The sequence below is a fragment of the Odocoileus virginianus genome, chromosome 23 (assembly GCF_023699985.2).
Source record: "Odocoileus virginianus isolate 20LAN1187 ecotype Illinois chromosome 23, Ovbor_1.2, whole genome shotgun sequence".
Taxonomy (NCBI): Eukaryota; Metazoa; Chordata; class Mammalia; order Artiodactyla; family Cervidae; genus Odocoileus; species Odocoileus virginianus.
In genome coordinates this window covers 41,706,258-41,718,408 of record NC_069696.1, presented here as the reverse complement: position 1 = coordinate 41,718,408, position 12,151 = coordinate 41,706,258, and the positions used below count along the sequence as shown (strand labels likewise).

Here is a 12,151-nt window from a genome sequence, read left to right as displayed (position 1 = left end):
GACCTCATCTCTTGCATCTCCTGCACTGGCAGGCAGATTCTTTGCCACTGCACCACCTACAGGTTTTAGGGGGACACAAACACTCAATCCACACAAAGGAGAGAGGATGAATAAACATGACTGTGCCATGTTCTGCCTCAAGGTGGCGCATATCAGCAGAGGGAGAACCATACAAGGGAAAGAGCATCCTAAGGCGTCTGTGTGCTAAGTTGCTCAGTCATGTCTGACTCTGCGACCCCATGGACTGTAGCCCACCAGGCTCCTCTGTCCATGGGACTCTCCAGGCAAGAATACTGGAGTGTGTTGTCATGCCCTCCTCCAGGGGATCTTCCCGACCCAGGGATTGAATCAACATCTCTTACATGTCCTGTGTTGGCAGGTGGGTTCTTTATCACTAGCACCACCTGAGAAGCCCATCCTAACATCCACTAGGAGGGAAGAAAATAAACTGTGCTAAATAAGCATATTATTCAATACGTCGCTGTTGTTTATAAAGGGACTACTTCTGTACTTTAAAAAGGGACTATCTCATTAAACAAATTCTATTTCAGTACTTAGCACCTGGAAATGATTCTCCCATGAGGAACCAATATGCTTCCTTGGACAAGACAATAGCAGCTCTTATAAAACTCATCCTATTTTCCATAACTGCTTTTTGAAAGGTAGAAGTAAATAAGGTAAGTTAAGGGGCTTCCCTGGTGTGTCAGTGGCTAAGACTTTACCTTCTGGTACAGGAGGTGTGGGTTCAAGTCCTGCTTGGAGAGTTAAGAACCCACGTTTGTTTGGACTCAGAGGCTCAGTTGTGTCTGACTTTTTACGACCTCATGGACTGTAGCCCGTCAGACTCCTGTCCATGGGATTCCCCAGGCGAGAATACTGGAGTGGATTGCTATTCTAGTCTCCATTAGCATGTCTAAAATATTAGCGATTAACACATAATCAATACAAAATATTCATGAGATATTTCACACTCTTTTTCTCATTCTATATCAAAATCCAAACGGCTCCTTATATTAACAGCTTATATCCATCCCAACTATCCACACTTCAGGTGCTAGAGAGCCATGATGTTAGACAGTACAAAGTTTAAATATCTTCCAGGCCTTGACACCATCCTGTTTAGGGAAGTTAGTTTGGCTGTGGGCTTAAGAATGGACTTGAGGCAGATGGCCCAAGTGAGTCTGTAGTAATACAGTTAGATTAACAGTAGTCTGAGCTGGTGGTGGCAGAACAAGAAAGAACTGGATGTAACTGGAGGTGGGAGTGCTTGGGAAAGAAGACAATGTTCATTGCGCAACTAGGATGCCAGGCACCCCACTGACACTCCCCACAGCCGTAGTTCACCCAGGCTTCACAAACAATCTGTGCGAGTCCACATTACAGATAAGGGCATCAAGGCTCAGAAGGTTAGGGAACGCAGCCCGCACAGCTGAGAAGAGGGGCACTGGATTCACCCCAAGACTTTTGACTTCAGATCCGATGTGTTTTCCTCAGGATGACTTTAAGGGCCTCCGAGGTCCGACTTCTGCCAACTAGGTCACTCCAGGGCCACCATGATCACACCTTCCAGGACAGTTCCACCAGGTAAATGAGGGGCACTTCCCTGCCTTTCCACCACCTGCCTCCTGTTCCTACTAGACTGCCTCCTGCTTATCAACATGGTAAGCCTCTAAAACAAGTAGTTCCCTACTGGGGGTGATTTTGCCCTATATATAGGGACATCTGGCAATGTCTAAGGGACACTTTTGACCAAGAGAGGAAAGAATGGGGTACCAATCTTCCCAGTGAATTTGAGGTTCTTGTTTCATTAGGAAAGAATTTGAATTTGGAGATGAAATAGGTAAGAAGTGGATTTATAGAGAAACGCACTCCACAGACAGAGTGTGGGCCATCTCAGAAGGCCAGAGAGAGCCTTGAAATATGACCTGGTTAGTTTTTACTGGCAGGGTAATTTCACAGGCTACTGAGTGGGAGGATTATTCCAATTATTTGGGGGAAGAGACAGCGATTTCCAGGAATTGGGCCACCACCCACTTTTTTACCTTTTATGATCAGTCCCAGAACTATCTTGGCACTGGGGGGTGTGTCATTTAGATGCTGCTTAAGTACTTGGGTGCAATCTCAAAAACCACAGAATAATCTCTGTTCGTTTCCAAGGCAAACCATTCAATATCAAGTAATCCAAGTCTATGCCCCGAACAGTAATGCTGAAGAAGCTGAAGTTGAACAGTTCTATGAAGACCTACAAGACGTTCTAGAACTAACACCCCCAAAAGATGTCCTTTTCACTATATGGGACAGGAATGCAAAAGTAGGAAGTCAAGACGCCTGGAGTAACAGGCAAATTTGGTGTTGGAATGCACAATGAAGCAGGGCAAAGGCGAATAGAGTTCTGCCAAGAGAATGCACTGGTCATAGCAAACACCCTCTTCCAACAACACAAAAGAAGACTCTACACATGGACATCACCAGATGGTCAACACCGAAATCAGATTGATTATATTCTTTGCAGCCAAAGATGGAGAAGCTCTATACAGTCAGCAAAAACAAGACCAGGAGCTGACTGTGGCTTGGATCAAGAACTCCTTATTGCCAAATTCAGACTGAAATTGAAGAAAGTGGAGAAAACCACTAGACCATTCAGGTATGACCTAAATCAAATCCCTTATGACTATACAGTGGAAGTGAGAAATAGATTTAAGGGACTAGATATGATAGACAGAGTGCCTGATGAACTATGGATGGAGGTACCTGACATTGTACAGGAGACAGGAATCAAGACCATCCCCAAGAAAAAGAAATGCAAAAAAGCAAAATGGCTCTCTGAGGAGGCCTTACAAATACCTGTGAAAAGAAGGGAAGTAAAAAGCAAAGGAGAAAAGGAAAGATATATGCATTTGAATGCAGAGTTCCAAAGAATAGCAAGGAGAGAGAAGAAAGCCTTCCTCCCTGACCAATGCAAAGAAATAGAGGAAAACAATAAAATGGGAAAGACTAGAGATCTCTTCAAGAAAATTAGAGATACCAAGGGAATATTTCATGCAAAGATGGGCTCAATAAAGGACAGAAATGGTATGGACCTAACAGAAACAGAAGATATTAAGAAGAGGTGGCAAGGATACACAGAAGAACTGTACAAAAAAGATCTTCACAACCCAGATAATCACAATGGTGTGATCACTCATCTAGAACCAGACATCATGGAATGGAAGTCAAGTGGGCCTTAGGAAGCATCACTACGAACAAAGCTAGTGGAGGTGATGGAATTCCAGTTGAGCTATTTCAAATCCTGAAAGAAGACGCTGTGAAAGTGGTGCCCACAATATGCCAGTAAATTTGGAAAACTCAGCAGTGTCCACAGGACTGGAAAAGGTCAGTTTTCATTCTAATCCCAAAGAAAGGCAATGCCAAAGAATGCTCAAACTACCGCACAATTACACTCATCTCACACACTAGTAAAGTAATGCTTAAAATTCTCCAAGACAGGCTTCAGCAATACATGAACCGTGAACTTCCAGATGTTCAAGCTGGTTTTAGAAAAGGCAGAGGAACCAGAAATCAAATTGCCAACATCCACTGGATCATTGAAAAAGCAAGAGAGTTCCCGAAAAACATCTATTTCTGCTTTATTGACTATGCCAAAGCCTTTGACTGTGTGGATCACAATAAACTGTGGGAAATTCTGAAAGAGAAGGGAATACCAGACCACCTGACCTGCCTTTTGAGAAACCTGTAGGCAGGTCAGGAAGAAACAGTTAGAACTGGACATGGAACAACAGACTAGTTCCAAATAGGAAAAGGAGTACATCAAGGCTGTATACTGTTACCCTGCTTATTTAACTTATATGCAGAGTACATCATGAGAAATGCTGGGCTGCAGGAAGCACAAGCTGGAATCGAGATTGCCGGGAGAAATATCAATAACCTCAGATCTGCAGATGACACCACCTTTATGGCAGAAAGTGAAGAAGAACTAAAGAGCCTCTTGATGAAAGTGAAAGAGGAGTGAAAAAGTTGGCTTAAAGCTCAACATTCAGGAAACTAAGATCACAGCATCTGGTCCCATCACTTCATGGCAAATAGATGGGGAAACAGTGGAAACAATGGCTGACTATTTTTCTGGGCTCCAAAATCACTGCAGATGGTGACTGCAGCCATGAAATGAAAAGACTCATACTCCTTGGAAGGAAAGTTATTACCAACCTAGACAGCATATTAAAAAGTAGAGACATTACTTTGCTAACAAGGTCTGTTTAGTCAAGGCTATGGTTTTTCCAGTGGTCATGCATGGATGTGAGAGTTGGACCATAAAGAAAGCTGAGCACCAAAGAACTGATGCTTTTGAACTGTGGTGTTGGAGAAGACTCTTGAGAGTCCCTTGGACTGCAAGGAGATCCAATGAGTCCATCCTAAAGGAGATCAGTCCTGGGTGTTCATTGGAAGGACTGATGTTGAAGCTGTAACTCCAACACTTTGGCCACCTGATAGGAACAGCTGACTTATTTGAAAAGACCCTGATGCTGGGAAAGATTGAGGGCAGGAGGAGAAGGGGATGACAGAGGATGCGATGGTTGCATGGCATCACCAACTCAATGGACATGGGTTTGGGTAGACTCAGGGAGTTGGTGATGGACAGGGAGGCCTGGCATGCTGTGGTTTATGGGGTTGCAAAGAGTTGGACACGACTGAGCGACTGAACTGAACTGAATGTGTAACAATGAGCATATAATGAGGCTCAAGGTCTACTGGAAGTCAAATCTTCCACCATCTTGGACCCAGTTAATTCTAACCAGTCTTTGTCCTGTCCTATGTCTACGCCATTCTTTTAAAGGTTGTGTCCTGCCCCCTTCCCTCCTGTTTTACTAACATCTAGTGGATAGAGGTCAGGGATGCTGGTAAGCATCTTACAAAGCACAGGACAGCCCACAAACAGTTACAAAGCCCAAAATAACAAAGGGTTGAAGTTGGGAAAACTTGGTCGAAGGCACCACTTCTTCAGGGGGGAACCTGTCCATCCCATATTAAAGGGCTCGGTGCATGTTTCCAGGGGGCAGATGCCAGGAAGAACTACAAATTCACAATGGTCAACTTCTCCTCCAGTCACCTCCCGTGACCTGGGAAAGCAAAATATATTGATTTTCATTCCATACTTTCCCTAATTTCCTCCCCTTCTATTATACCATCCAACCTGGATTCTGCTTTTTAAGGGCAGGAACTCAAGTTTAATAGAGACATCCACAGGCAGGAAATGTGGATATCACTTCTAACACAGAGCTCTCTCTGGGGTGACACAGGTGGAGAAGCAGAAAAGGGGAAAAGAATTGTGAAGCAATCAAAAATTTCCACTTACAATATTAACCTCTTTGAACAATGCATTGCCAAAGAGATCTTGAATGCAAAATGATCTTTCCTGAGGATATACACTTTTCCTGGGGTCAGACTCTAGCTCCACGAAGGCTGATTTTCATGTTTTTCTTCTGAATGTTAAATCAGCTCTTAATCACATCCACGAGGCTACCCGTGAAGCCACCCATCGGAGTGTTTTGGTCTTCGTTCTTCTGATTTCCATTCTGGAAAGGGATGACTTAGGCAGGCCTGCCTCACATTGTCATTCTGCTTAAGCAAACATTCACAAGCATTTAACAAGGGCCGATACTGCAAAATGCACTCTAGTCTTCCCGATTGCTGGAGGATTACGCGTCTAACTTGCCGAGTCTATTTTTCCCTCCGCGTGCAGAGGCCGATGGAGATTTTATGCAAATAACTCTCGTGGCAAATGAAAATGAAGGCAGTGATTTCTTTATTTTTCCTCTACTCTCTGCCATTCATCCATTGCACGCAGGCCATATTTACTGGGCCCATGTTCTATTTTGGGCCCAGGGCTTGGGGCTAGGGATACAGAAGTGACTCTGACAGCTGCCCTCCCCCACCCCCGCCATGAGGATTCCCTGTGAGAATGCAGCAAACAGACAGACACAGATCCCAGGAACATGAACACAGACAGGGCCAGGGGAGGCAGGATTCTCAGGAGAAAAACATTTGATTGGAGCCAAAGAGGATGCCACAATGTCAAAAGCCTGGTGAGGAGACAGCAGTCATCCTAGAAGATCAGGGAACCACTAGGAGAGGTGAAAGGGCATGCCTGCGGGACGCAGCTAATCCCTCGCCAGGGAGAGCAGGACACGGAGCCATCACACTACAAGGCTGTTGGGCGGAGGGAGTGAGATCGAGATGGCCTTGAACTGCAAATGAAGAAGACATCAACTTCATTCCAAGGCTCCTGGGGAGATTCCTAAGTATCTGTGCTTGGGGAAGCCAACAACTCTGCAAGCAGTGTGAGGACAGGGTTCCTGCAGAAGAAAGTGTAACCCAGAGGCTAACCTGATGACTGGGGACCAAGCCAAGAGCCATGTCCTTGATTTGGGGACATTTCTGTTAACAAAATGCTGCTATGCTCCATATGTGGGTACAATGAACTGAACGTATCCCCCTCAGGTTTAATATATTGAAATCCTAATCAGTACCAGTCCACACAGCCTGCTAAGTATCAGGCTGCACAGTAAGAGGTCAGTGCCAGACGAGCGAGTGAAGTTGCATCTACTGCTCCCCACTGCTCACATTACTTGCCTAGAAATCCAAGACCTTGGTGTGAGTAGGGCATGCTCTCTCTGAAGAAACTTAAGGGAAGACCCATTCCAAGTCTCTCTGAGCTTCTGGTGGTCCCTTGGCTAGGGTAGCACAGCTCTGGCCTTTACATAGATGGGGGCCCACCCTCATGGAGTATGATCTAATTCCAGCTACTGACAACCACATCAATGACATCTTAACATATATGGAGGTCCTGGGGGCTGAGACTGCAGCATATAAATTTATTCCATGACAGTTACCTTCACCATCACACAAAGGTCAAGAAAAGAAAACAACATGAGGAAGAGTCAGGAAGAGGTGGTTTAGTTCTACAGGATCAGGGATACCCAGTCCCCAGGGGCCACAGGTCAAAGAGGAGCAGGGCTCAAGACAAGAGGACTCAAGACAAGTGGAAGATGGATGAGACGGCCTGAAAACTACCACGGGTCTCACACTCTGTTGTTGCTGTCACTATGTCGTGTCTGACTCTTTGCAGGCCCACGGACTGCAGCATGACAGGCTTCCCTGTCCTCCACTATCTCCTGGAGTTCATGTCCATTGAATCAGTGATGTTATCTAATCATCTCATTTCCTGTCACCCCGTTCTCCTCCGGCCCTCAATCTTTCCCAGCATCAGGGTCTTTTCCAGTGAGCTGGCCCTTCGCATCAAGTGACCAATACTCTAAATGGTGTCAAAGGAACAGCATGAAGGAAAGTTCTAGAACACCAAGTTCTAGCAACTCATTTCACAACCCAACTGGACCCTCACTTTCTTGAGGTCTTGGCATCCAATTAAAATAATTACAGGTTCCATAACTGATCTCTGACACCCAAAATTCAACATCTGCTTATCAGTTCCAAAATCCATGGGGAAATTTAAATCCCTTCTCTGCAGGGCTGCAGAACTATTCATGGGTTTCTAACAACCTCTTCCTTTTCTAGCTGTAGGTAAGAACTTTCAGCTAACATTCCTGCCACTTTCAAATTAAATCAGATTAAATCGCAGGCATCCAGCCTTCTATAAAAAAATCAAATTGTTCCGATATATCTCACTCCCACAGCACATTAGACAGATGCAGCACATAAAGTAAACAGTCTAGTTAAGAAGTGCGAGTTCATTAGTTGTGGGGCTGTCAGGAGCACCCAAGAGCTGTGATAACACAACGCGGTTCCCATCTTAGAAGTCAAGCTAAATGCTTTCCATTTTTATCACCCAATTCATAACCTTGCTGTCTGGCTTTAAGAATCAATAGCCTGGTAGTTTTGGTATCCAATAAATTTGTCTTCATTTGGACGTTTTTCATTTCCCATGCCACTTGAAGAGAGAGGGATAAGGTAAATTGTTCCTCTCATGGCATTTGTTTTTTTTTTTTTTCAAATCTATAATTTCACACTGAAACATTCCACAAACCAGTGAAGGCAAAGAGAGGGAAAGAGAGCAGATATCAGAGGTCCCATCCTGAGATCAAAGAAGCTTCCAACTGGAATCACCTGGGACAATTAATTTAACAAGGGCACATGGGCAAAGGTCAACTGGTCTACCCAGGGTGACCCATTATTCACCTAGCAAGGAATTTTTATCTAATACTTACCATGTGCCAAACCCTGTGCTATACTTTACATGATTTGTCTCATTAGTTCTCAGAGGAGAGGGACCTGAAAGAAAAAAAGCCAATGTTTTATGTATACCCGCACACAAATGGGAATACATAGTATATTTACTTATTTTTGTATTTATTAGAACACTGAAACTGAAGGAAAGAAGGTAATTCCAGCTTTGTGGATAATAAAAAGCAGAAAGAAACTTTAACAAGCATATTTAAGGCAAATCAATATATATAGGTACAGATTTAAAAATCAATGAGTTTAAATCTAAAAGAAAAGTTGCAGAGGGAGCACTTCTTGAATCCAATACAAATTATCTGAATAAGGAAATGGGGGCTCAGACAAGGGAATGGCATGTTCAAAGTTATCTCGAGAGCATAGGACCAGAATTAAGTCCAGATTCTGAATTTTAGTTTTCTTGAGCTGCTGTTTCAGTTTTATTATCATCATCAAATCAACACAGAACTGGTCAAACCATATCTCACTCACAGATTCTAGCATCCTTTCTAATCGCAGGGGTCTCCAACCTCTGGGATCTAATGCCTGATGTTCTGACATAGAGCTAACATAATAATAGAAATACAGTGCACAATATATGTAATGTGCTTGAATCATCCTGAAACTACTTCCCCCAAACCTCCTAGAAAAATTATCTTCCAAAAAACCTGTCTCTGGTGCCAGACAGTTTGGGGACCACTGTCTAATGCACCCTACAGATTAATTCTGGAAGGGCTGCTGTATTCGGGATTCACCACGCTGACAACACAATGGTAGTAACTAAAATATGAAGAAATTCAGTGCTTTGTTTCTCTGTAAATTTTAAAGACAAAAGAAACCTCTAAAGCCCATGCAATCCTGATCATAGGCCCAGTTTGGGGGGAAAAAAATGACATATCCCAATTTGTTCTTGTTTACAAATACTTTTAAGCTGTTTGTCAAACAAAATGATTCTGTCTGCCAGATGAGATCCCAATTTCCTATGTTCATTAGCAGCTGATGAACAGAAAGGGTCACCCTGATGATTTAGTAATTTGGCCCTGACTCTTGTCAAAGTCACTTAAAAAAAAAAAGTCCAAGCTGTCAGGAGAGAAAGGAAATGCTGCTGCTGCTGCTGGGTCGCGTCAGTTATGTCCGACTCTGTGCGACCCCATAGACGGCAGCCCACCAGGCTCCTCTGTTCCTGGGATTCTCCAGGAAAGAACACTGGAGTGGGTTGCCATTTCCTTCTCCAATGCATGCATGCTAAGTCACTTCAGTCGTGTCCGACTCTGTGCAACCCTATGGACAGCAGCTCAACAGGCTCCTCTGTCCACGGGATTCTCTGGGCAAGAATACTGGAGTGGGTTGCCATTTCCTTCTCCAAAGGAAATGCTATTTGATCCAATTTGTGCACTATTTTTGTGCAAACAAGAGTAGATATTTACAGGCATGAGATATTAAGTCTCCACAATCAGGGCATGATGGTGAAAAAGCACAGGAAAGGAGAAAGACAGAGAATGTTTAAAATGCCCCGAGTTGGGAGCCACAGTCAGTTCAATTCAGTTCAGTCGCTCAGTCATGTCCGACTCTTTGCAACCCCATGGACTTCAGCACACCTGGCCTCCCTGTCCATCACCAACTCCCGGAATCACTCAAACTCATGTCTATTGAGTCGGTGATGCCATCCAACCATCTCATCCTCTGTTGTCCCCTTCTCCTCCTGCCCCCAATCCCTCCCAGCATCAGGGTCTTTTCAAATAAGTCAGCTCTTCGCATCAGGTGGCCAAAGTATTGGAGTTTCAGCTTCAGCATCAGACCTTCCAATGAATATTTAGGACTGATTTCCTTTAGGATGGACTGGTTGGATCTCCTTGCAGTCCAAGGGACTCTCAATAGTCTTCTCCAACACCACAGTTCAAAAGCATCAATTCTTCAGCACTCAGGCCACAGGCAGCTCTAAAGTGCCTGGAAGCCAACTCTTGACTGCCTCCTGTTTTAAATCCTGTGAGTAGCAAAGACATGCTTTCAAATTATAAAACTCGGGATCATGAGAAAATGAGGAATTCCTTAAGAAACTTGTAGTCTAGGGTATAAGTAGGGCACACTGCTCAGATGCTGGGAAGATGGAAAGATGGCTTTCCAAGTTCTAATAAGGCCCTTGATAGAGGAAAACTGATGTTTTAATATGACAAGCATGTTGTAATGCAAAGGAACACGAAGGTTCTTATACAAGTGTATTAATCAGAATAAGCTGAAACTCCAACACTTTGGCCACTTGATGCGAAGAACTGACCCATTTGAAAAGACCCTGATGCTGGGAAAGACTGAAGGCAAGAGGAGAAGGGGACGACAGAGGATGAGATGGTTGGATGGCATCACTGACTCAATGGACATGAGGTTGAGTAAATTCCGGGAGTTAGTGATAGACAGGGAGGCCTGGTGTACTGCGGTTCATGGGGTCGCAAAGAGTCGGACATAACTGAGAGACTGAACTGAACTGAACTGGGAAAGATTGAAGGCAGGAGAAGAAGGCAATAACAGAGGATGAGATAGTTGGAGGGCATCACCAACTCAACAGACATGAGTTTGAGCAAGCTCCAGGACTGAGTGAACTGAACTGACTGAATCAGAGTAATAAAGCATCCCCAATATCTGTCTCCCAATTGTGCCATCGTGAGCTGGCAAAGTAAGAGTCAATGCTGCCAGTCCACAGCCTAGGGACACTTCTCCTTTGAGGAATTAGTTCCGTTCAAAGGTCCGTATAGTCAAAGCCATGGTTTTTCTAGTAGTCATGTATGGATGTTAGAGTGCTGAGTGCTGAAGAATTGACGCTTTTAAATTGTGGTGCAGGAGAAGACTCTTGAGAGTCCCTTGGACAGCAAGGAGATCCAACCAGTCCATCCTAAAGGAAATCAACCCTGAATATTCATTGGAAGGACTGATGCTGAGGCTGAAGCTCCAGTACTTTGGCCACCTGATGTGAAGAGCTGACTCACTGGAAAAGACCCTAATGATGGGAAAGACTGAAGGCAAAAGGAGAAGGGGTTGACAGGATGTATGGTATCACTGACTCAAGTGACATGAACTTGAGCAAACTCTCGGAGATAGTGAGGACAGGGAAGGCTGGCATGCTGCATTGCACAAATCACAGTTATGTCCCTTGGAATTCCATTTCAGACTCTCCAGAGCTGACAGAGGTTGCCTAGGAAAAGACAGATTCTTTTTTCCCCAGAAGTTGGGAAATGGTATGAAACATCCGGACCTGATATAAAGGCACCATGGAGGGAGGTCAGAAGCACAATTCTCTCCCTACTCCCCAGACAGTTCTCTGCCCACTCTCTCCAGCGGGGCTCTGAGCATCTTTACCTTCCAGATCCTTTTCTGGTTTATCCCCACAAGTCTCAGTTCTTGCTTGCTCAGGGAATACCACTCCTTCCCATCTTTACAAAATACACTTATCTGCAAGGTTATTTTATTTCTTTACTTTCTTCCCCTGTAGAGTATAAGCTCCCTCAGGGATTCTTTCTAAGTAAAATAAATAAAAGTAAAATGACTCATATTATTTTTCACCCAATTTTAAAGAGGAACAGAAAATTTCTGAAGATCTTTGAAACACCCTGACTGACAGGTTAATCCAAGCTTCTGAAAAATTGCTGGAGAGTAAAGTTTCACAGCCTGAGGACCAGGAGGCAGGCTGATGACTTTAATCCAAGAGGTGATGTTTTCATCCTTAGCAGGAAGTGAAAGCAGGTGGGAACTGACCAGGACATTTCCCCCATGATCTTCTTAAAAATAAGTCTTCATGGTAAAGTCTCAATATTCTTCATTAAAGGAGAAATGTCTTTTAATTTCCACAATTTCAGACTTCTATATTCTACACCAAATATAAGGGAGCAACAGAAGATGAGTTGGTTGGATGGCATCACCGACTCAACAGACA

At 44.1% G+C, this 12,151-nt stretch overlaps 1 protein-coding gene across 2 annotated transcripts in view; it reads right to left on the bottom strand.

Moving 5' to 3' along the window:
* The window catches only part of LARGE1 (LARGE xylosyl- and glucuronyltransferase 1), a 593,562-nt gene that overhangs the window by 450,938 nt on the left and 130,473 nt on the right, over positions 1–12,151 (bottom strand). The window contains exon 1 of one of the 2 annotated variants that reach the window (XM_070453981.1): positions 8,220–8,274. The exons of the other annotated variant lie outside the window; for it this stretch is intronic. The gene's annotated coding sequence lies outside the window, so the exon portion shown is untranslated. Of the gene's footprint in view, positions 1–8,219; positions 8,275–12,151 lie in introns of those variants that run through there. 2 annotated transcript variants of the gene reach the window in all.